Consider the following 21,148-nt stretch of genomic DNA (forward strand, 5'->3'; position numbering starts at 1 on the left):
ATCAATTTTCTCTAGAAGGGCTTTTAGTTTTAATTCCAACAACTTAAACCTACATAATTCATCACCACCTTTAGACCTAAAGATACTCCAAATCTTAAACGCTTGGCCTGCCTGTATTACATTTGTTCTGTAATAAACCCACATAAAAAAGCAAAATCATGAGAACTTACAGAAGAAACATTAATAAGAAATCATACTTTAAAATGTTAATATATCAATCATTTACAACTTGAAATGTCATGTACTAATCATATTAGAACTTTCCAAAAGAGAAAATAAATCCCTAGCTGAAAAAAATAGTTACGCACGTTAAAACTTCTTACACTATATTTCAACTGAAGTATATTTAGTCTCAGTACAACACAGCAAAAGCAATTTATGAAATCCACAATTAAAATTATTCAGATGCAATGTTCTAAATCTCATTACTTTATGAACGTATGCATTTCTGTAATTTCTATTAAGACCAAACGGCTTCTTCCAGCAAAAAGTACTGAACCTACTTTTGAAACACCCGAATAATCAAATGGCTACTGAGACTAAAAAGACGCTAATTCTGGCAAAAGTCAAAGGTTGCCAACAAAAATTAGCCAAGACTACATGCCCTCAGAAAGTCAACCCAGACTAATTAAAACGATTCCCCATTATATTTATTATTCCTAAATAACTGCCAGTTTCACCTAACACTATGGTGCAAAAGCTAAAGGCAATGTAAAACTAAATATTAATTAGAAATATATTCAATTAAAAAATTTTTACTAGGGTTTTCAGGGGGAAAATAGCTATCAATCTTCAATAGGATTTTTTAAAACCTCTCTGTACCAGCTAAGAAAGCTTTGAGGTTAACAAACACACCCATTTCTTTGAAAATCTAGCTTGAGAAATGATAACAGCGGTTTGGGGAATGTGATGGAGCCACCGCCCTCCACCCTCCACCAATTTTACGCTCAGGACTTGTAGTCCTAACAATAAGGTAACTATGTCTTTTATTTTTTTATTAGGGGCGGGGGGGGGGGTGGTCAGTTAGGTGCTAAGAATGTTTCCTGCCTACCGCCATCACCCACAATACTCAAAAAGTAAACAAATCAGAGCCAGAAGCATAAACTGGCGACCAAGAAGAAAAAGTACGGGACAAAGAGAAAACAAAAATCTGCCTGAGAAAAGAAAGACAGACCGACCATTCACAACTTTCATTTAGACCTAAGGCAACACGCTCCAGCCGCCCCATCGCGCCCGGCCGGGAGCCCGGGGAAACTACTCCAGAACAACAAAGAGGCGCGGCGGCCGCAGCGGGAGTCCCCGTCCCAGTTCAACTTGATCCTGCGACAAACTGCGAGCGGAGTCCGGGGCGCGAGGACCGACCCCCAGCCCGAGGGACGCGAGGCACCGCGGCCCGGCCCGCCGGTGGCCGCGCTCGCTCTCCGGGCGGACCCGCCGGCCTCCCGCGCGCTCCCCGCCGCCGCCGCCGCCGCCGCCGGGAGCCCGCCCCGGGGCGGGGAAGCCGCGGGTGGGGTGCGCGGGCCCGCCGGGGGAAGGGGAGGGGACATGGCGAGTTACCTGGGCTCCGGCGATGGCGAGGGCGAGGGGAGTCCACTCTCCCGCCGCGGCTCGTCCGCGGGGGCGCCGGGCCCGTCGCTCCCCCGGCGGCCCGGAGCGCTCCTCGGCCCCCGCCCCGAGGCGTCCAGGCCAGGCCGCCCCTCCTCGGCGCCGCGCCGCTGCCCGCGCGGGCCGGGCCGCCTCGAGCTCCCGGGCCGCCCCGCGGCGGGGGGCCTCTCTCGCGGGGCGCCCGGCTCCCCTCACCCGCTTCCGCTCCCTGGGCGGCCGCGGAGCCGAGGGATGGCGGGAAAGGCCTCTCGAGGAGAACGGGCGGGCGCGAACGCGGGCTCCGGCACCCAAGCCGCTCCGTTCCCGCAGCGGCGACGACGACCAGGGCCGTGTTGTTGCTGCCAACTTGTCGAGGGGACACTGAGCATGCGCGCGCGGAGACCACATCCGGGTAATTTCAGGGTTTGGCCCTTTTTCCCCCGCAGCTTTCCTTTCTCCCGGCTGCCCCCGCCTCCCGCCCCTAGTGACGGGCGGGTCGCTCTGCGCAGGCGCCCGCGGGGCAGCACCAGTCGGCTGGCTGCCGGGAGTCCCGACCCGGCCTCGGGCCGGGCGGAGCGCGCTGCCGCACGATGGTGCTGGGAAGGGTTGCTTGGAGGGAGTGGTCCTGAGAGAAACTGGCATCCCTCTGCAAAAAAGTACCCAAGCGTCGCGGGAGAGTTCGCGTATAGTGGGCATCCAGTAAGTGTTTATAAATAGCGACCTGCCAGGCCTTGTGTTTTGAGGACCTGCGTGGGCACAAATATTAGACTTTGACAGCCAGCCCCAGGGAGAAGGGGGTTGTAGCGGTTTACTTTGGGAAGAAACTGGCGATGACCGCACCCTCCTTCCGTTTCCACCAGCCCTGGATCACTAGATCCAAAAGTGTCTACACTCGAGAGACTCCCCTTTGAGTTAAAGAGATGCACAGTGGAGTCAAGGAATCACACATTTAAGAGCTTGGCCAGATGTTACGAAAAGTGAGTGGTTCTTGTTGGAAGAGAGTTAGGGGCAACCTCAAAGTTGGAGGGGACCTTCGCAGACCTGCCACACACCTGTTAACTAGGTTACCTCTGGGTAAGGAAAGGCGTAAACTCTGCTTCTTTGAACATTTTACAAGATGCATGCATTTCTTTTATATTTAAACAGTTTCAGAAAACACATACTGGTTATATATATTTTTCACCAACCAGGAAATAGTTCCGTTGCAGATCTCACCAAGACTAATTATTAGAAAGGTCTAAAGTCATTTCTTAAGTCTCATGCCCCAGAAACTGTCTAGTGCCCCTCCTACCTTTCACACACAGTGCCCCACCCCCTGGCCCCATGCTGTCCTCGCCATCACAGCCTGGGCTCTTCCCTCTTCTACCAGAAAGCCTCTAAAACTATCATCTTCACTGGTGTTCCATTACCCCTGGGGTTCATGAAGGCTTTCCAAGACTAGTTTTAAGGGAATTCATTCCAGATCTTCCACCACTATATGTACTATTTTCTAGAAGTGCTCATCTTGAGAAAGCACCTGAGAACACTGCATTCCCTTTCAAAACTGCCCTTCTCCCACCTCGTGAAAAAAAGTCAACACTTGCACCAGTTACTATCTACCGAAGATGTAAAAACCTCCAGGGCAATTCAAAGGGACAATTCAAAAATTGGTGTCTGTGCAAGAAAGTGAATGAGACAAATGAATGAGTTATAAATTCTTTTGCAAGGCAGGTGGTTTGCAGTTCTTTGCTATCAATGAAATTGAAGGAAGACCTAACCAGGTGAATTGATAACAGATCAACATGTGATTCTTAGGCCATATACCTCAGAAGGAGTTAAAAGAATTGAGTAACATGGCTTTGACTAAACTTCTTCCATTCCCATCTGTATTAATCTATTGTTATATAACAATATTATCACAAATTTAACAGCTTAAAATAACACACATTTATTGGCTCACAGGTTCTCTGGGTCAGGAGGAGTCCAGGCATGGCTTATCTGGGTCCTCTACAAGATCACAAAGTGAGGCTTGACTGGGAAAAGATCCACTTCCAGACTCAGGTGGTTATTGGCAGCATTCAGTTCCCTGCAAACTGCAGGACTGAGGGCCTTAGTCCCTTGCTGGCTGTTGGCTGAAGGCCCCCTCAGTTTGTTGACATGTGGCCCTCTCCATAGGGAAGCTTATAATATGGCAGCTTGCTTCTTCAAAGCCAGTGAGGGGGAGAGTCTCAGTGTAAGACACTAGTTACAATCTTATGTAACATAATCAAGTACACATGATCACACACATCCTGTCACCTTTGTCATACTCTGTTGGCCATACTCTGCTGTGATTGGAAGCAATCACAAGTCCCACCCCCACTCAAAGGACGGAGACCACACAAGGGCATGCACACCAGGATGTGGGGATAATATGGGGCCACATTAGGGTATGTCCACCACACCATCTGTTTATTTATGCAAATGACAATCCCTTTAACTCAACTGCCTCAGAATTTCTCTTCAGGTTCCCTTCACCTTCTTGCTTAAGGGAAACCTGACTTTCCCCTGGGACACTGCTTCCACTTCCCCCTTTCAAGTAGTGCCAACTGTGTTTTCAACCAAAAGCCTCTTAGACTGTGCCTGGAGGTGAGGTAGGTGTCCTCCTTGCTCCTCAACATTGCTTCCAGACCATCCCTCTCTCTCCTCCCTTTTAACCTGCAGCTTTAAATCTTGTAATCCAGTAGCCCTCAACATTGCTCTCATTCCCCTTCATTTTTTCACCATTTGTTCCTGTCAGTCACTCCAATACCACTTCTGCCTTAATTCTAGGTGCTTATAACATATTCTTAGATGATCTTCCCCATACCCTGACCTCTCAGCTCCTTGACTTCTCCAAGGATCTTGTCTTACCCTAACTCAGCCACTCACTCTCATGGGCATAATCACCGGAGCCTTATGAAACTTTGCAACTTCCTTATCATCACAGTGTCAAACATATCACACAGTGAACACCACCTCATATTTCCACATTTCCCTGTAGTACTCTGACTCCAGCAATTCTTCAACCTACATATCTGCTCTCTCCCATCCTTAACCCAGCTTAAACCCCTGACCAGTCATTACAATCACTCTCTTGCATATACCCTCAGCCCCTCCCCCCTCCCCCTTTGTTGTGCTTGCTGGACAAAACTACAATCCTGATTCAAGCCAGCTCTCCATCTCCTCCATGCCAGCACCCATGCATCTGAATGTGGCTAGAGAAAAAAACACAATCACACTGACTAGTTTCACTTTAATTTCATCACTGTGAACCTCAAGTGAGCCCTTAGTGCTGCCCAGGAATCCTGCTTCTCTCCTCCATTCTTCTGGATTTCATACCTTCTCTGTCTTCTAACCTACACCTCCTTCCCTCTCATCCTCATTTTCAGTTAATAACCTTGCTTCCTATTTCATTGAGAAAATTGAAGCAATGAGATGAAAACTTCCACATAATCCTCTTCTGTACCTTCCTTTCCATTACCTAGTTGATTTTCCATGCTCCTAGCTAAAGCCAGGCCCTCTGCTAAGGCAATCTCATCTTGCCTGCTCAAGATCATCACCATCACTCCAGCAATTATCCCCCCTCGTCTATGTTATCAGTGTTTCCCTCTCTACTGGGGCATTCCCGTAAGCTTATATGCAGCTGTTGTTTCTCCAATTCTACAAAATCTTCTCTTTGACTCACTTCCACCGTCAGCTACTGCCCCATTTCTCTGCTTCGTTTGCAACAAAACTTCTAAAGGAGTTTTCTGTACCTTCTGTCTCTAGTTCTTCTCCTCCCATTCTGCAGCAGCAGAATACGTGCCATATGATACAATTTATATAAAGTTCAAAAACATGGCAAATACAATGTGTATGATAAGACTACCTACATATGTAATGGAATCATAACAACACACACAATGTTACATCCATGGCATATTTTAGGTCTTCAGCTGAGAGAGTCTCCCACTGTCTCTTAAACACACTTCATTCCTGCTTTCACCTTACTACTCTATCAAAGCTACTCATGTCAGGATCAATAATGAACTTCACAATGATGTATTCTCAGCTCTCATCTTAATTGACCTGACTCTAAGAGTTGACACAGCCAATCACTTGATTCACCTTTTGTTTTTATTTGTTTATTTTATTTTTTGAGGAAGATTAGCCCTGAGCTAACTACTGCCAATCCTCCTCTTTTTGCTGAGGAAGACTGGCCCTGAGCTAACATCCATGCCTATCTTTCTCCACTTTATACGTGGGACACCTACCACAGCATGGCCTTTGCCAAGTGGTGCCATGTCCACACCTGGGATCCGAACCAGCGAACTCCGGGCCGCCGAGAAGCAGAATGTTCAAACTTAACCACTGCACCACCAGGCCGGCCCCTCACCTTTTGTTTTTAACTACACCCTCTTGCTTTTCTTCCTTCATCACTGGTCTCTCCTTCCCTGTCTTATTTCTTCTTTGTTGATTCCATCTTTTCTCCCAGACCTCCTAACCTTGCAGTGGCCCAGGGCTCATTCTTTGGATTGCTTCTCTTTCTGTCTATACTCATTTTATTGGTGATCTCATCAAGTCTCCTAACTTTCAATACTGTCTAAGATAAATGATAATGTGTATGATGACAACTCTCAGATTTATATCTTAAGCTCAGACGTCTCATCTGAACTCTAGATTCTGGTACCCGTTAATCTACTGCACACCTCAAACTTAACATGCTACAAAACGAACAGTATTCTCCCTCAAACCTGTTCAACCCACCAACTTTCCTATCTTGGTTGATGACAAGTCCGTCCTTCAAGTTGCTCAGACCAAAAACCCTGGAGTCATGCTGGACTTCCCTCTTTCTTTTATATCTCCTGTCTAGTCCAGAATCACAGCATTTCTCACCACCTCCACTGCTTCCCCCAGTCTGAGCCGCCACCATCACATGCTTTGATTAGTCTTCTAAAAGCTCTCCCTGATCTCAGTCTTGCTCATTAGAGTCTTTTCTCAACATGAGAGCCAGAGTGGTCCTCCTAAAACATGTCAGATCGTGTCACTCCTCTACTTAAATCCCTGCAATGGCTCCTCATTTCACTCAGAGTAAAAGTCTGTGTCCTTACAACAGTCTACAGGGTTCTACAAGATCTGCATCACTGCCCCACCCTGATCATTACCTCTCTGATCTCATCTCCTGTTATTCTCCTCTTGGATAACTGCTGCAACCTTACTGACCTCCTTTGTTGACCCTAGAAGATAACAGCAGTGTTCCCAAGTTAAGGCCTTTGCATTGGCTGTTCCTTCTGCCTGGTACAACTTTCCTGCAGATATCTGCATTGCTAACTCCCTCAGCTACTTTAGTCAAATATCACCTTCTCAATGAGGCCCACCCTGACCTTTTTAAAATCACAACCCATTCTGAACCCTCACTCTGAACTCCAGATACCCCTTACCCATAGCTTTTCCCGTAGCTCTTATCTTCTAACATGCTGTATTATTTACTTATGTGTTGTGCTTATTGCATATTGTGTATCACTTGCCACTAGAATATAAGCTCCATGAGGGCAGGGATTTATCTATAGTGTTTACTAATGTATCCCAAGTGCCTAGAGTAGCAATTTACACATAGGAGGTGCTCAGTAAATATTTGTTGAGTGAATGAACAAGGTGTTTCATGCTTCTATCCATACAAGTGAAAACTAGGAATAGAATTGACTCTGAATCTTCTTTCATTCTGGCAAAAATATTCTACACTTTAATTTTAATAGATTATCAAAATTTGTAATATTTTATGTTGTTTAGATCAATTAAGCATTTAAAATTGTATCAATATAAAATCAAGATGAGTTTTTTTAAACTTAAAAACTCAGTCAAAAGATCTTTTTAAAAATTTTTTGTAGGGAAATACGATAGGCTGATCAATAAAAGATTTTCCAGCCTAAAAATCTTATATTAAAATGTTCAGGAGCAAGTTGAAAGGAAACAAAAAATAAGTAGAAGAAGAGTGATGTAAAATTTCTTTTAAAGAAAACCTTGTTCATGTATTTTTTAAATAGATGATAAATGCATTATGATATTTACATTCTCTTGGATACACTTAAAGAATGATGTAACAATCTTACTTTAAAATGCCAATACTTATAATATGCCAGAAATAACAAACTCTGTCATTATTTAAACTTAAGATGAAACATTTTAGATCTGACCTTTAAAAATATAAGAAGAAACACAGTTTCTCAATTTCTTTAGGAGGTAAGCAAGCAAGAAATTTTGAAGACCACAGTCCCAAAGCGCTTCAAGGAAGCTAAGCAACCACCTTTCCTGAGACTTCTCCAGGAGAAACATCTCAATTCCCACATCCATCTCTGACCCGAGCAGGCAAAGACTTGAAAGCTGTCTTTCCCTTTTGCTTTCATTGATGGCTCTCCCTCCTATGAATGGGAGCTTCCCAAGGGTGAGGACAATACAGAACTTTAAGCTTTTCATCCCAGAGGTGGAGACAGAGAGCTCTCACCTCCAGCACTGCCCACTAGGAAGCAATAGAGTAATATGTTAACGTGGAAATGACCTAGCAATTGACAGCTCCAGGCACAGATCAGCATCAAGACATTTTAGACTTAACCCGATGTTTTTAAAAATAATCCAAGTTGCCTTTGAAACATCACTTAACATTGATTAACCTGAACACATTTCTAAAAGCACCATAGTAAACTCTGTCATCTCCTATGGGTTAAAGTGGAGGAAGGTCTGTTGGAGGGTGCCTGATGGGCATTTGACTATCAGGTGATTTGTTCTTCTAGCTTTAGAGGAAGCCAAAGACTTGGTGAGGAAGAGAGAAGATAGGTGGAGCCAAGGCTCCATTTTATTTATTTATTTATGTATTTTCTAAAAAGCTATAATAGCTGCTCTCCATGCCAGATCCAGCAAGGGCCACAAGGGCAGCTGTGGACAGAATCCCAAGGGGCACAGGGGTGGAGGCAGGAAGGAAGGAATTAGGTGGGAGGGGAAGGGAAATCACAGCCCACCTTTGTCTAATAGCAGTCCTGTAAGTATTAACAGGCTGGGAGGCCTCGGCAAGTGAGGGACAGGAGCAGTCCAACACCCTTTTGTCAGTCCTAACTGCAATGAACGTTTTATTCAAAATTTATCAGGTACCAAGTACTAAGGGATTCAGAGATAAATCCACTATAGCACATGACCTTGGGTAGCTCCCAGTCTAGTAGGGGAAGAGTGAAGTGTTAATAGACAATTCTGATGATGTGAGAATGGAATACTGTGAGAGAAAAGAGAAGGAGCAACCTGATCTTGTCTAAGAGAATTCAGGAGTCTTTGCAAGAAAGTAGCAGTTGAGCTGGATCTTGAGGTAAAGTAGGAATTTGCCAGTAGGATTGAGTGAGGACTTTCAAGGCAGACAAAACAGCCTAGAGATACGAAAGTGGTTAGTGTGTTTGTGAAGTGGTTTTAAAAAGTTCAGTGTGTAGCCTTAGATATACTTGCCATATACAAAACAAAACATAAGACACCACTTCTAAGAGGTTACACATTACAGCATTGTTTGCCATAACAGACTATTGGAAATAACTCAATGTTTACCAAAAGGAGATTGGATAGATAAATCATGGCACATCCATACAATGGACCATTACATAACTGTAAAGCAGAGTGAAAATTTTCACTGTACCTATATGGAGATATCGCAAAGGTTTACTGCCAAATGACAAAGCAAGGTCCAGAACAGTGTGTACATCATGCTATATTTTCTTCTAAAAAGAAGGGAAAATAATATATATTTCTAATAACTATGTTTCTATGGAGTGGAGTGGAACCTGGGCAGATGGGGGATGGGTGGGAGGAAATTTTTCACCGTATAATTTCTTTTATTTTTGAACTATGTAATTATATTACCTATTGAAAAAATTAAATTGAAACAATTCAAACTTGAAATTCAAAGTGACTGGACCATATTTTCATATTCCTCTCCTTCAAGACTCAGCAATTCTCCAGGAGCCCTGATGTTTGTCAGGTTTCAGTGCCCTTTCTTTCTGCTCCCAGACGATGCTGTCAGTTCCCTCAAGACAGAGATCCTCTTTCCTCACTTTGTCTGAGTGCCTAACACTGGGCTTTGCACACAGCAAGTGTTAGAGAATGTTTGTTGAATGAAACATGGAGGACAGAGGCAGGAGACAAGGCCAGAAGGATAGATTTGGGGCCAGACTAGGAAGGAAGATGTGCTGACGAATTCCATTGGGGGCCAGATATGTTTGGGTTTTGGCAGTTTTATTTTACAGTCTTATTGACGTATAATTTAAATATTATCAACTTTTTAAGTAAGGAGTCTGATGAGTTTGGGTAAATGTATATTTATGCAGCCACCATCAAGTTTTAGAACACTTCCGTCCCTCCAGAAAGTTCCCTCATGCCCCTTTGCAGTCAGTACCCACCTCCATACTCCCGGCTCCGGGCAACCGCTGACATGTTTCTTGTTGCTAATGTTTTGGTTTTTCTAGAATTTCACATAAATGGAATTTTATAGTATGTGGTTTTTGTATCTGGATTCTTTCACTCAGTATGAGGTTTTTGAGATCCAAAATGTTATTGTGTGTATCAGTAGTTAGTTCTTTTTATTGTTCAGTGGTGTTCTATTGTGTCTATATGCAAATCCGTAGAAACAGAAAGTGGATTAGTAGATTAGTGGTTGTCAGGGGATAGGAGAGGAGGTAATTGGGAGGTATGGGGTTTCTCTTTGGGGTGATGGAAATGTTCTGGAATTAGATGGTGCTGATGGTTGTACAACACTGTGAATATACTAAAAGATGCTAAATTGTACACGGTAAAACTCATAGAAACAGGGAGCAGAACTGTGGTTGCCACAGCCTGGGGTGTGGAGGAAATAGGGAGATGTCCATCAAAGGATAGAAACCTTCAGTTATAAGATGAATAAGTTCTGGGGTTCTAATATATAGCATGGTGACTATAGTTAACAATACTGTATTATATACTTGAAAATTGCTAAGAGAGTAGATCTTAAATGTTCTCACCACAAAAAAATTGTAATTATATGAGGTGATGGGTGTGTTAACCAACCTTATTATAGGTAATCATTTCACTATATATAAATATATCAAATTATCACATTGCACACCTTAAACTTACTCAATGTTATATGTCATTATATGTGTATTATATCTCAGTAAAGCTGAGGGGGAAATAAAATGGCCAAAATGGGGGCCAGCTCGGTGGCATAGTGGTTAAGTTCTCACACTCTGCTTTGGCAGCCTGGGGTTTACAGGTTCACATCCCTGGCATGGGTCTAGCACTGCTCATGAAGCCATGCTGTGGCAGCATCCCACATAAAATAGAGACAGATTGGCACAGATGTTAGCTCAGTGACAATCTTCCTCAAGCAAAAAGAGGGAGATTGGGAACAGATGTTAGCTCAAGGCTGAGATTCCTCACGAAAAAAAAAAAGGCTAAAATAGTGAATTTTATGCTATATAAACTTTAACTTAAAAGTTTACATTTAGGTAAGCACCACTGGCATGGTTACTAAGCAAATAGTCTTTGGAGGCAGACTGACTTGGTTCAGGTCAGGTCCCCATTTCACTCCTTACTAGCTATGAGACCATGGACACATTATTCTAAGTTTCAGTTTCTTCATCTGTGAAATGTGAGTAAAAATAGATCCTATGTCCCAGAGCTGTAGGGAGGACTAAATGAGATCGTGCGTGTAAGCAGTTAGCGTGGTACTGACCAGTGCCTAATTAGTGTTAGCTGCTTGTTTAACCTATCCACACCCGCCATGTGTCAAGCCTGCTGTAGGTCTTAACTTATTTGATACAATATGAAGCAGGAATTATTCTCAATCTACACGTGGTAAAACGGAACCATCGGGGGCCGGCCCCATAGCCGAGTGGTTAAGTTCGCATGCTCCACTGCAGGTGGCCCAATTGTTTCATCGGTTTGAATCCTGAGCACTATACTTCAGAGTGAGCCTACTGGACGCCATACTTTAGAGTGAGGAATTGAATGGTGACAAACGTGAACTGAAACAGTTATAATTTATCTCTTTCCCTTCCCCTAGGAGACTCAAAATCAGCCTTAAATCTAGACAGTTTTTAATCCAACGGGTTAACTTGGCATCTAACAGTCTCACTCAGTGTCACAGGCACATGAGAGAACATTGCAGGCAAGGAGTGCCTGAAATGACAATTTTATCAAAAGCAAAAACAAGAAAGATAGAGTTGACATGTGTGTGGCAGCATCATTTTAGTGACAGAATCTTATAATGAATATTTGTGTGAAGGGTTTTTAGCTTTCAACCCTGAGGGGGAAAATATCTTACTTTAACATCACCACAATCTTGTCTTATTTTTAAAGCATTTTTCTTGGGAGACAACCTTGAGGAAAATAATTAACTTTGCCTTGGACCAAAGTTACAGTTACTATTTTTTTCAAGTTTCGAGGATAATCAAGTGCCACCTTTTAGAGGTGGAAATGAGGTATTTGAAGGAGAAGAAGGATGCTGTGAGCATTTGAGCAACAGGTACCTCCCATCTACTCCTCAGGAAGCAGCTGTGGGAAAGATAAGGATAGCTGGTTCCAAGACTCAGCCTTTCAGCCCCTCTCCTTCAAGAAAAGGTGGCCAGCAGAACCCTCACCTCTCTGAAGCACCCAGAACACTTGCCACTCGGATTTTTCTTTCCCTTTCTCCTAATGTCTGCTGCCACCTCTGCTTTTGCTTCTTCCCCTTTCCTTTGCCTGGCTGACTTTCACTTCCCTGGCACTTCTGACAAGCTGCATCCAGCTGCTGCCTTTTAACTGTCCCCACACTTCCTGCCCTCTGCTCCCTCCCCACCTCTAACTACACTGGAGCCTGCCCTGCACAGTGACCCAAGTGGAGAAGTGCCGCAGGATCCAGGGTCGCTCCTAAGACACAGTGGGGCTAAGGGAGCCTCCTCCATCTCTCAGAACCTCTGCATCCAGGCACATATCTTTACTCAGCAAGGAAATGAGAACTCAGCACCCTCAGGGCCGAAGGCCCCAGCGGCCAAAGGTAGTAATAGCTGCTTCCCTCCCTACTCCTTTTCAGGGAGGCTGGTTCCCAGGTCAGCTCCTACCTGGTTCAACGATAATCCCCACCGATCCTCTCTAAGAAAGATGCCCTGGCTCAGAAGCCCATCTCCAGCCTGGATGCCCCCTCTGCCCTCCCAAACACACAGATAATTGGCATCACAGGAAAGCTGTGAAGTTGGTCTGAACTTGCCTGAGGCTGCACCGGTTAGTTAGAATGCGAGTCCTGATTCCAGTCCTATCCACGGTCCACAAAGGCTCCTTGGAAAGGGTTCTTTGTTGGAGGATTTGACCCAAAGGCCCAGGAATGCAGGCTTACAAATCCTCCCCTGCAGCCTGCCCTCCATCCTCACTGCTCCCCCCAAATCAGAACTGATTCTTCAGCCAAGGAAAAGGCCACGGCAGACAATCACAGGCTCGGGCTGGAGGTGTGCCCTCCCTTCCTCCTCCACCTTTCCAAATCTCACTCATCCGTGATGCCCAACTCTCCTCCTATCAATGACTCCATCCCAGCTGATCTCATCCAAGAAACTGCAAGCCACCCCACTGCCCTTGATTTCCTGCTCTCTTGTATGTTTACCTGCTACTTCATTAGGAGACTGTAGTGTAGAGGAGGAAGTTATGAATGGGCTTTGGAGTCAAACCGACAAGTGTTCAAATCCTGGCTTCCTTGCTGTGTGCTCCTGAGTAAGTTTACTGAACGTTTCTCCACTTCAGTTACTTTATCTGTAAAGCAGATATCATCACACACAGCTAGGGCAGGGTAAGAGAGAGGAGCAATGTAGGAGATAAGATCAGAGAGGTAATATGTGTGGAAAAGATTTAGCATGTAGTAAGTGCTCCTAAATTATAACTGTTCTTAAAGGAGTCAAGGCTGTATGCTCTTTGAGTGTATTCATTTATTGCACAGATATTTACTGAGTGCCTACCAGGTGTCAGGCACTGTGCTACAAGATGGGAATATAATAATGAACAAGACAGATGTGGGGGAGGAAACTAATAAGAAAATGAGCAGGGTGCAGTGCGGGATCAGAGACAGCTGAGGCTGCCTACTCCAACCTTAGGAGCTGAGCTTGCAGTCAGGGGCATCCTGCTGCTTGCCATGCTATTGTCCAACTGCCTAGGAAAGTGCCCAGTGAATCATTATTTGAATATTAGGAGATAGAAAAAGAGACACAGAGTAAGTATAAACCAAAAGAACTCCAGAGTAGCAATTTTAATATCACTCAAAATAGACCTTAAGGTGGAAAACATCATAAGATAGTCGTAATAAAGACGACTTTATATGCAGAGTAGATCAAGAAGCTATAAAGATTACAAACTATATGTAACTAACAATGTCTCTTCAAAATATATAAAGTAACAACTGACAGAACAATCTACTATAATTGGAGGTTTTAATATATTACTTTAGAAACTGATAGATCAAACAGTATTTTTTTAAAGTGAAGATAAAGTATATTTGAATGATTCAATTAGTAAGTTCAGTCCAATAGCTTTATATCCAACAAATAAAGAACATACATTCTTTTCAAGAATATATGGAATAGTCACAAAGATCTGTCATGTACTAGTCATGCACTTCAATGAATTCCAAAGAATTGACATACAGCCCATGTTCTCTGACCATGATGCAATAAATTTAGAAATCAGTAGGGACCAGCCCTGTGGCTGACTGGTTAAGTTCATGCACTCTGCTTCGGTGGCCCAGGGTTTCACAGGTTCGGATCCTGGGAGCGGACATGGCACCACTCATCAAGCCATACTGAGGTGGCGTCCCACATAGCAGAGCCAGAAAGACCTACAACTAGAATATACAACTATGTACTGGGGGCTTTGGGGAGAAGAAGAGGGGGAAAAAAAAAGAAAAGATTGGCCACAGATGTTAGTTCAGGTGCCAATCTTTGGGAAAAAAAAAGAAATCAATAACAAAAGAATAGCTTAAAATTCCTAAAAGTCTGGGAATGTAAAAAAGACTATTAAATACAAGAATAAAGAAATTATAAGGAAAATTACAAAGTACGATGAAAGCACTATGTGTCAAAGTGTTGGTAAGGCAGTACTTAAAGGGGATTTATAGTGTTATATACATGTATTTAACAACCAAGAAATATTGAAACCAAATGAGCTAAGTGTTCAGTGCAAAAATCCTAAGGAAGTAAGCTGAAAGGAAATAATAAACATAAAGGTGAAAATCAATGATATGAGGTGTTGGGGATAGGGGAGAAAAGCAATGAATATGAATAACAAAATCAAAAGATAATTTGTTGAAAAGGTCTACTGAGATTGACCATCCCATCATAAGACAGAGCAATAAAAAGTAGGAGGATATACAAGTAAACAGAGCACAAAATAAAAAGGAGGAAATAATTTACAGACAACATAGAATTTTTAAAAAGATTATGAACTACTTACTACATGCTAATAAATTTGAAAGTCTAGATGAAAGGGATACACAGCTGTAAAACTATAAAATACCTAATGACACAAGGAGAAACAGAAATTTTGAATAGAAAAATAACCATTAAAAAATTTGAAATCATAATGAGATCCCCCACCCCAACAGATATAAACATATACATATTTGCTTATATTAAAAAACAGTGGGAGACTAAATCATAAAAAAATGTTTAAAGTTACTTAGGAGGAAAGAGACAAGGATAGAGAAGCTAGAATTCTCAAATATACCTTGTTCTCTGGATTTTACTGTAGAATTATATAAATATTTAACATAATTATGAAATAAAATTTAATTTAAAAATTAAATTTAAATTAAAAAGCAATCCCTAAAAAGTGCAAAAAAAAATTGAAGGAAATGAACCTAACTCTGTATCAAGTTGGTAGCAGAGGGAGGAGCTATTGTAAGTGACTTTAAAACAAATAATTTGATTCTACATCCCTAGTGGGACATAGCTCAAGGACAAAGGAACTGCAACACACACACACACGTAAAAAATCTTAAAAACTATTTTTGATAATCATATTGATGGTGGAGTTTTGTTATTATTATTCTGAGACAGTGTGTGTTGCAGGATAAAGCAAATGAGTAGTTATATTAGTGGTATTGAGAACTGAGATTTTTGACATGGCAGAAAGGAGATATAGATGTATGGACATAGATACAGATGTAAGATAGAGGTTATGTAGTCCTGAATTTGAATTGGAAGTATGTGGTAGGAAGAATTCTAAGATGATCCCGATTGAGACAAGCCCCTGTATAATTTCCTCTTGAGTGTGGGCAGAACCTGTGCATATGATGAGATGTCAATCCCGTGATTAAGTTACATTATATGGCAAAGGGATATGGAAGGATGTGAAGAGATTTTGTAGACATAAATTAGAGTTCTGAATCAGTTGACTTTAAATTAATCAAGAGGGAGATTATCCTGGATGAGCCTGACCTAATCAGGTAGCCCTTTAAAAAAGGATCTAGAAATCAGAGGCTCTACATTGTGAACTCTTAGATGTTGAAACAGCACATAAAGCATTAACCAGATTAAGCTAGTTTTGCTTCCTTAAAACAGGTTATTGATTAATCAAACCTTGCTCAATAATAGAGATGGCACTGTGAATGTGCCAGGCAGGAACCCATAACGCCCAGATGACCCCAGAATCAAGAATCTTTAGAAATGTTGCCACTGGAAGCAAGAAGGCCTTCAATAAGGAAAATCTGGCTTCCAGCAGCCCAAGTAGCTTGATTACCATATATGGACTGATTTGAAACTAGCAGTCAGCTTGCACAGGCCCAGCTGCAGCTTGGTAGCCTTTAACTCCTTAAATTTGGCCCCAAACCTTGGATGGAGGAGATAGATTTGAGCCCTTTCTTCCTGTCTCTTTGCCAGTCGACCTCACAATAAAGCTCTTTCTTTTCTCAAAAGCCAGTGCCATCGTGTTGTTTTCTATGAGTGTGTCAGGTAGCAACCTTGCTTGGTAACAATGTGACCTCTTCTAATTCAGAAACAAAGAGATTTGCTACCACCACTGCTGTTTAACATAAAGACAGTGCACCAACTACTGTAATGTCATGAGAAAGAGACTAAAGATTGGAGGGAAAGAGAGAAGCTTGTTATTGTCCTTTACATGGAAAATCCAAGAGAGTTAACAAATTATTAGATCTAATACAAGTTCAGGAAGGTTGCCAGATAGGGCAACATATAAAAATCAAGAGTATTCCTCTACACCTTCAAAACTCAGTAAATATTAACCAATTACAGTAGTCATAAAACTATAAAATATGTAGAAATTAAACTACCAAAGAATACACATAAACTATCTGGATAAAAATATAAAACTCTATTAAAGGCATATTCAGGGGCTGGCACTGTCTCCAAGTTGTTAAGTTTGCACAGACTGCTTCCGTGGCCCAGGGTTTGCCAGTTCAGATCCTGGGCATGGACCTACACACCGCTCATCAAGCCATGCTGTGGTGAAATCCCACATAGAAGAACTAGAATGACCTACAACTAGGATACACAACTATGTACTGGGGCTTTGGGGAGAGAAAATAAAAAGGAAGATTGGCAACAGATGATAGCTCAAGGACAATCGTCCTCACTAAAAAAAAGAAGCATAAAATAAATAAATACATGTTGTGGAAGGCAAATATGGTTCATTTAAGCCACTTCCCTCCCTCTTTAAAAAAAGAAAAAAACAAATTCAGAAAATGGAATAAATGAGAACATGTTTTATGTTCATTGATAGAAGAGCTTAACATTGTAAAAATAGCAATTCTCCCAATATTCATCTATAAATTAAATGTAATTGCATCAAAATTCTAGTTGAAGAGAATTTGATTCTTAAATATATATGGAAGAACACATATCTACAAATAATTAAGTCACTTTTTGTGGCAGCTCATTGGCCTAGTGGTTAAGTTCGGCGTGCTCTGCTTTGGCAGCCGGGGTTCAGTTCCCTGGGCGTGGACCCACACCACTTGACAGAGGCCATGGCAGTGACCCACATACACAATAGAGGAAGACTGACGCAGATGCTAGCCCACGGCAAATCTTCCTCAGGAAAAAAAAAAAAAGGATGCCAAAAGTACAAATTTTAAAGTGAAAAAAATCCATAGATTTGATTAAATCAAAAATAAATATTTATGTCCTATAGAGGCCATCATAAACAGAACTAATGGATAGGTAATCAAATGGGAAGTTATTTGTGATATTCAAAATCAACACAAAATCAAGATTTATAACATTCAAAAAACTACCTCAAGATAGCTTTAAGGAAAAGACAGGAAATCTAACAGAAAACAAAATGAACATAGGACATGATGAGACAATTCACAGAAGGAGAAAGCTGAATGACTAATAAGTCTACAAAGAGATGTCTAGCCTCATTAGTAATCAATGAAATGTAAATTAAAACTAAATACAATTTTATACCTCTCATATTGGAAAAAAGAAAATCAGCTACTACTAACAACTGGCAGTGAGTGTGGCGACGGGATGTTTAAGGTGCTCTTGGTGGAGTGTAAATTGGGCAGTCATTCAGGACAGCAGTCGGCAGTACTGCGTGAAAATAAGGCTTGGGAGCCCTAAAACCCAGCAGTTGCACTCCTGAGCTTATCCTCAAAGGACACTTAAGGTTGTTGTGAGGCTCAAATGAGTTACATTCACCAATCAGTCAAATATTGGCTCTTTTGCCCCATCCCTTTTTGGCAAACTCTTATTTCCAAGTGGCTTTCAGACTTTTTCACCTGGAAACAATGAAGTTGGCAAAAAGGATCTAGAAATGGAATACCATTTCACAAGCTGACGGATTACCAAAGCGAACCCTGCTGTCAGTCACTTCCAGGGTAACAGCTCGAGGAACAACAACGCTTTACACCTCACACTTGTACCTTACAATGTCTGGTCTCATTTCAGCTATTCAGCAATTCTGTGAGGAAGGTGCCATTAACTCATTTTTATATATAAGAAAACAGAGGCTCAGAAGACAAAAATCCAAGGAAGTCTCACGTCTATTACCCAGGACTGTCAGAGTTTCTATCGGATCAGATGTCTAGGGAGCACAGTGACCTGTTAGGTTACAGTAGTTGCTCCTCTTTTGGTTGCAAATAACAAAACTTCAACAGGAACCACTGAGGGAGGGAAGCCCTAAGACAATGGGAGAGGCTTTCATTTTTACCCAAACAACTGCTCTCTTCAGGACTTTTCCTGATCAACAGCCTCTCATTGCTCATCCTCACTCTGCCCTCAGCGTTAACTGCACCAGTCCCCACCTCCCGAACCTCATCTACCATCACCACTTCCTTCCAAGACCTCACTTAGCAGAAACCACCATGGATGAAGCTACCACTGCTGCCTCAAGGGCATTTGCATTAGCAGAGTCTCAAAAAAATTGGGAAAGAGTTCTGGGAAGAAATAGTACAAATAAAAAAAGGAAAAAAAAAGCCAAAAGAAGATATACAAACGGCCAAAATCACATGAAAAGAGACCCAATAGTAAGTCATCAGTGAAATGCAAATTAAAACCACGAGATTCCTCTTTACGTCCATTAGGATAGCCAAATTAAAAAGATTGGCCAGGGGCCAGCCCCGTGGCCCAGCCGTTCAGTTCGCACGTTCCGCTTCTCAGCGGCCTGGGGTTCACCAGTTCGGATCCTGCGTGCAGACATGGCACCACTTGGCAAACCCCATGCTGTGGTAGGCATCCCACATATAAAAAATAGAGGAAGATGGGCATGGATGTTAGCTCAGGGCCAGTCTTCCTCAGCAAAAAGAGGAGGATTGGCCGTAGTTAGCTCAGGGCTAATCTTCCTCAAAAGAAAAAAGAAAAGAAAAGAAAAGGACAGAAAAGAAAAGATTGGCCATACCAAGGGTTGATGAGGATGTGGAACACCTGAAATGCTAATAGGAGTATAAACTGGTACAGGCACTTTGGGAAGCAGTTTGGCAGGGTCTTAAAAAATTAAATATACATTTATCATATGACCCAGCAATTCTACTCTTAGATACCATCCCCCCAAAATGAAAACATATGTCTCCACAAAGACTTGTACACAATTGTTCATAGTAGCTTTATTCAAAATAGCCAAAAACTGGAAACAACCCAAATTTCCATCCACAGGTGAATGTACAAACATTGTGGAAAATTCATGCAGTGATCTACTACACAACAATAAAATGTCATGAATTATTGATACATGCAAAAAACGTGGTGGTTGGGCTGCTCAATTTGGACATCTATATATTATATACAGTTAAATAATTAATATGCTTGTATAGTATTTGTAGTTTGGAATATTTATGTTGCAGTTCTGGTGTTAACTAACCATTCCTTGTGGGGTTTCTCAAATTTACCTGATAATAAGAATTACCTGAATAATGACCCAACTATGTCCATGTCCTAATCCCTGACCTATGAACATTACCTTATTTGGCAAAAGGGACTTTGTGGAAGTGACTAAGTTAAGGATCTTGAGGTGGGGAGATTATCTGGGTGGGCCTGATGCAATCACAATGGTCCTTATTGAAGGGAAAACAGGAGGAGTCAGAGTCAGAGGAAAAAACAATGTGATAATGGAAACAGAGATTGGAGTGATGCATTTTGAAGATGGAGGAAGGGGCTACAAGCCAAGAATACCACTAGAAAGCCACTAGAAGCTGAAAAGGGCAAAGAAACAGATTCTCCCCTCAGCACCTCCAGAAGAAACCAGTCCTCTCAACACTTTGACGTTAGTCCATTGAAACTGACTTCTTACCTCCAGAAATATGAGATAATAAATTCATGTTGTTTTAAGCCACTAAGGTTTTCATAATTTATTACAGTGGCAATAGGAAACTCATACACCTGGAGTATTTGTTAAATATACAAATTACTGTCCCTCACCCCTGTAAATTCTGCTCCATTGGTCTGAATGGGGAGCCCAGGCATCCGTTTTTTAATGAGGGTCCAAGTGACTTTTATCTGCAGGTAAATTTGGGAACCACTGCTGTAGTGGACTACGATAACCCAGCCAAATTCCTCACCACCGCTTTTCTGGTAGCACACTCCATCTGCTTTGATTCAAGTGTGGAAACATGACCAAAGATTGACCTGTCCTGGTATTCAGTTGCCCTAGAGCTTGACACTGGTCCACAGGTGGACATATGACCCACATTAGCCAGTCACAATCCTCCTCTGGGAATTTATACATGGAAGTCATGCTCTTTCTTTGTGCTGGGATTGCTTTGCTAGGTTGGGCCATCGGCCTGCCATTGCTGGAAGTCATCTTCTATGACTACATGAGGAAGCCCATGCAGTAGGAAAGAGGATAATAAACAGAGGAGAGCAGGTTAAAAGTTAGAAGGAGAGAGAGGGAAAACCCTGATATCCTTTGAGCTCTGATGCTGGTACCATCCCTGTTCTTTTGACTTATAAGAAATCAATAAATTCTGTTATTGTTCGAGCTCATTGAATTGGTTTTCAGTGTCTTGAAATATGAAGACTCCTAAATATCATACTGAGGTGTTATGTGGAATGGATCCTTTACATTGTCTGGCTTTCTCTTCACCCATTTTTATGTCCAACATCAAATGCTT

At 42.2% G+C, this 21,148-nt stretch overlaps 1 long non-coding RNA gene across 1 annotated transcript in view; it reads left to right on the plus strand.

Moving 5' to 3' along the window:
* Nucleotides 1–1,861: 1,861 nt before the first annotated feature.
* Nucleotides 1,862–21,148, plus strand: part of LOC123287352 (uncharacterized) — a 60,368-nt gene continuing 41,081 nt past the window's right edge. Inside the window, exon 1 of the long non-coding RNA XR_011504399.1 lies at nt 1,862–1,996. This is a non-coding gene — a long non-coding RNA (uncharacterized lncRNA). The remainder of the gene's footprint in view (nt 1,997–21,148) is intronic.

This window comes from Equus asinus, chromosome 7 (genome assembly GCF_041296235.1).
Source record: "Equus asinus isolate D_3611 breed Donkey chromosome 7, EquAss-T2T_v2, whole genome shotgun sequence".
NCBI lineage: Eukaryota > Metazoa > Chordata > Mammalia > Perissodactyla > Equidae > Equus > Equus asinus.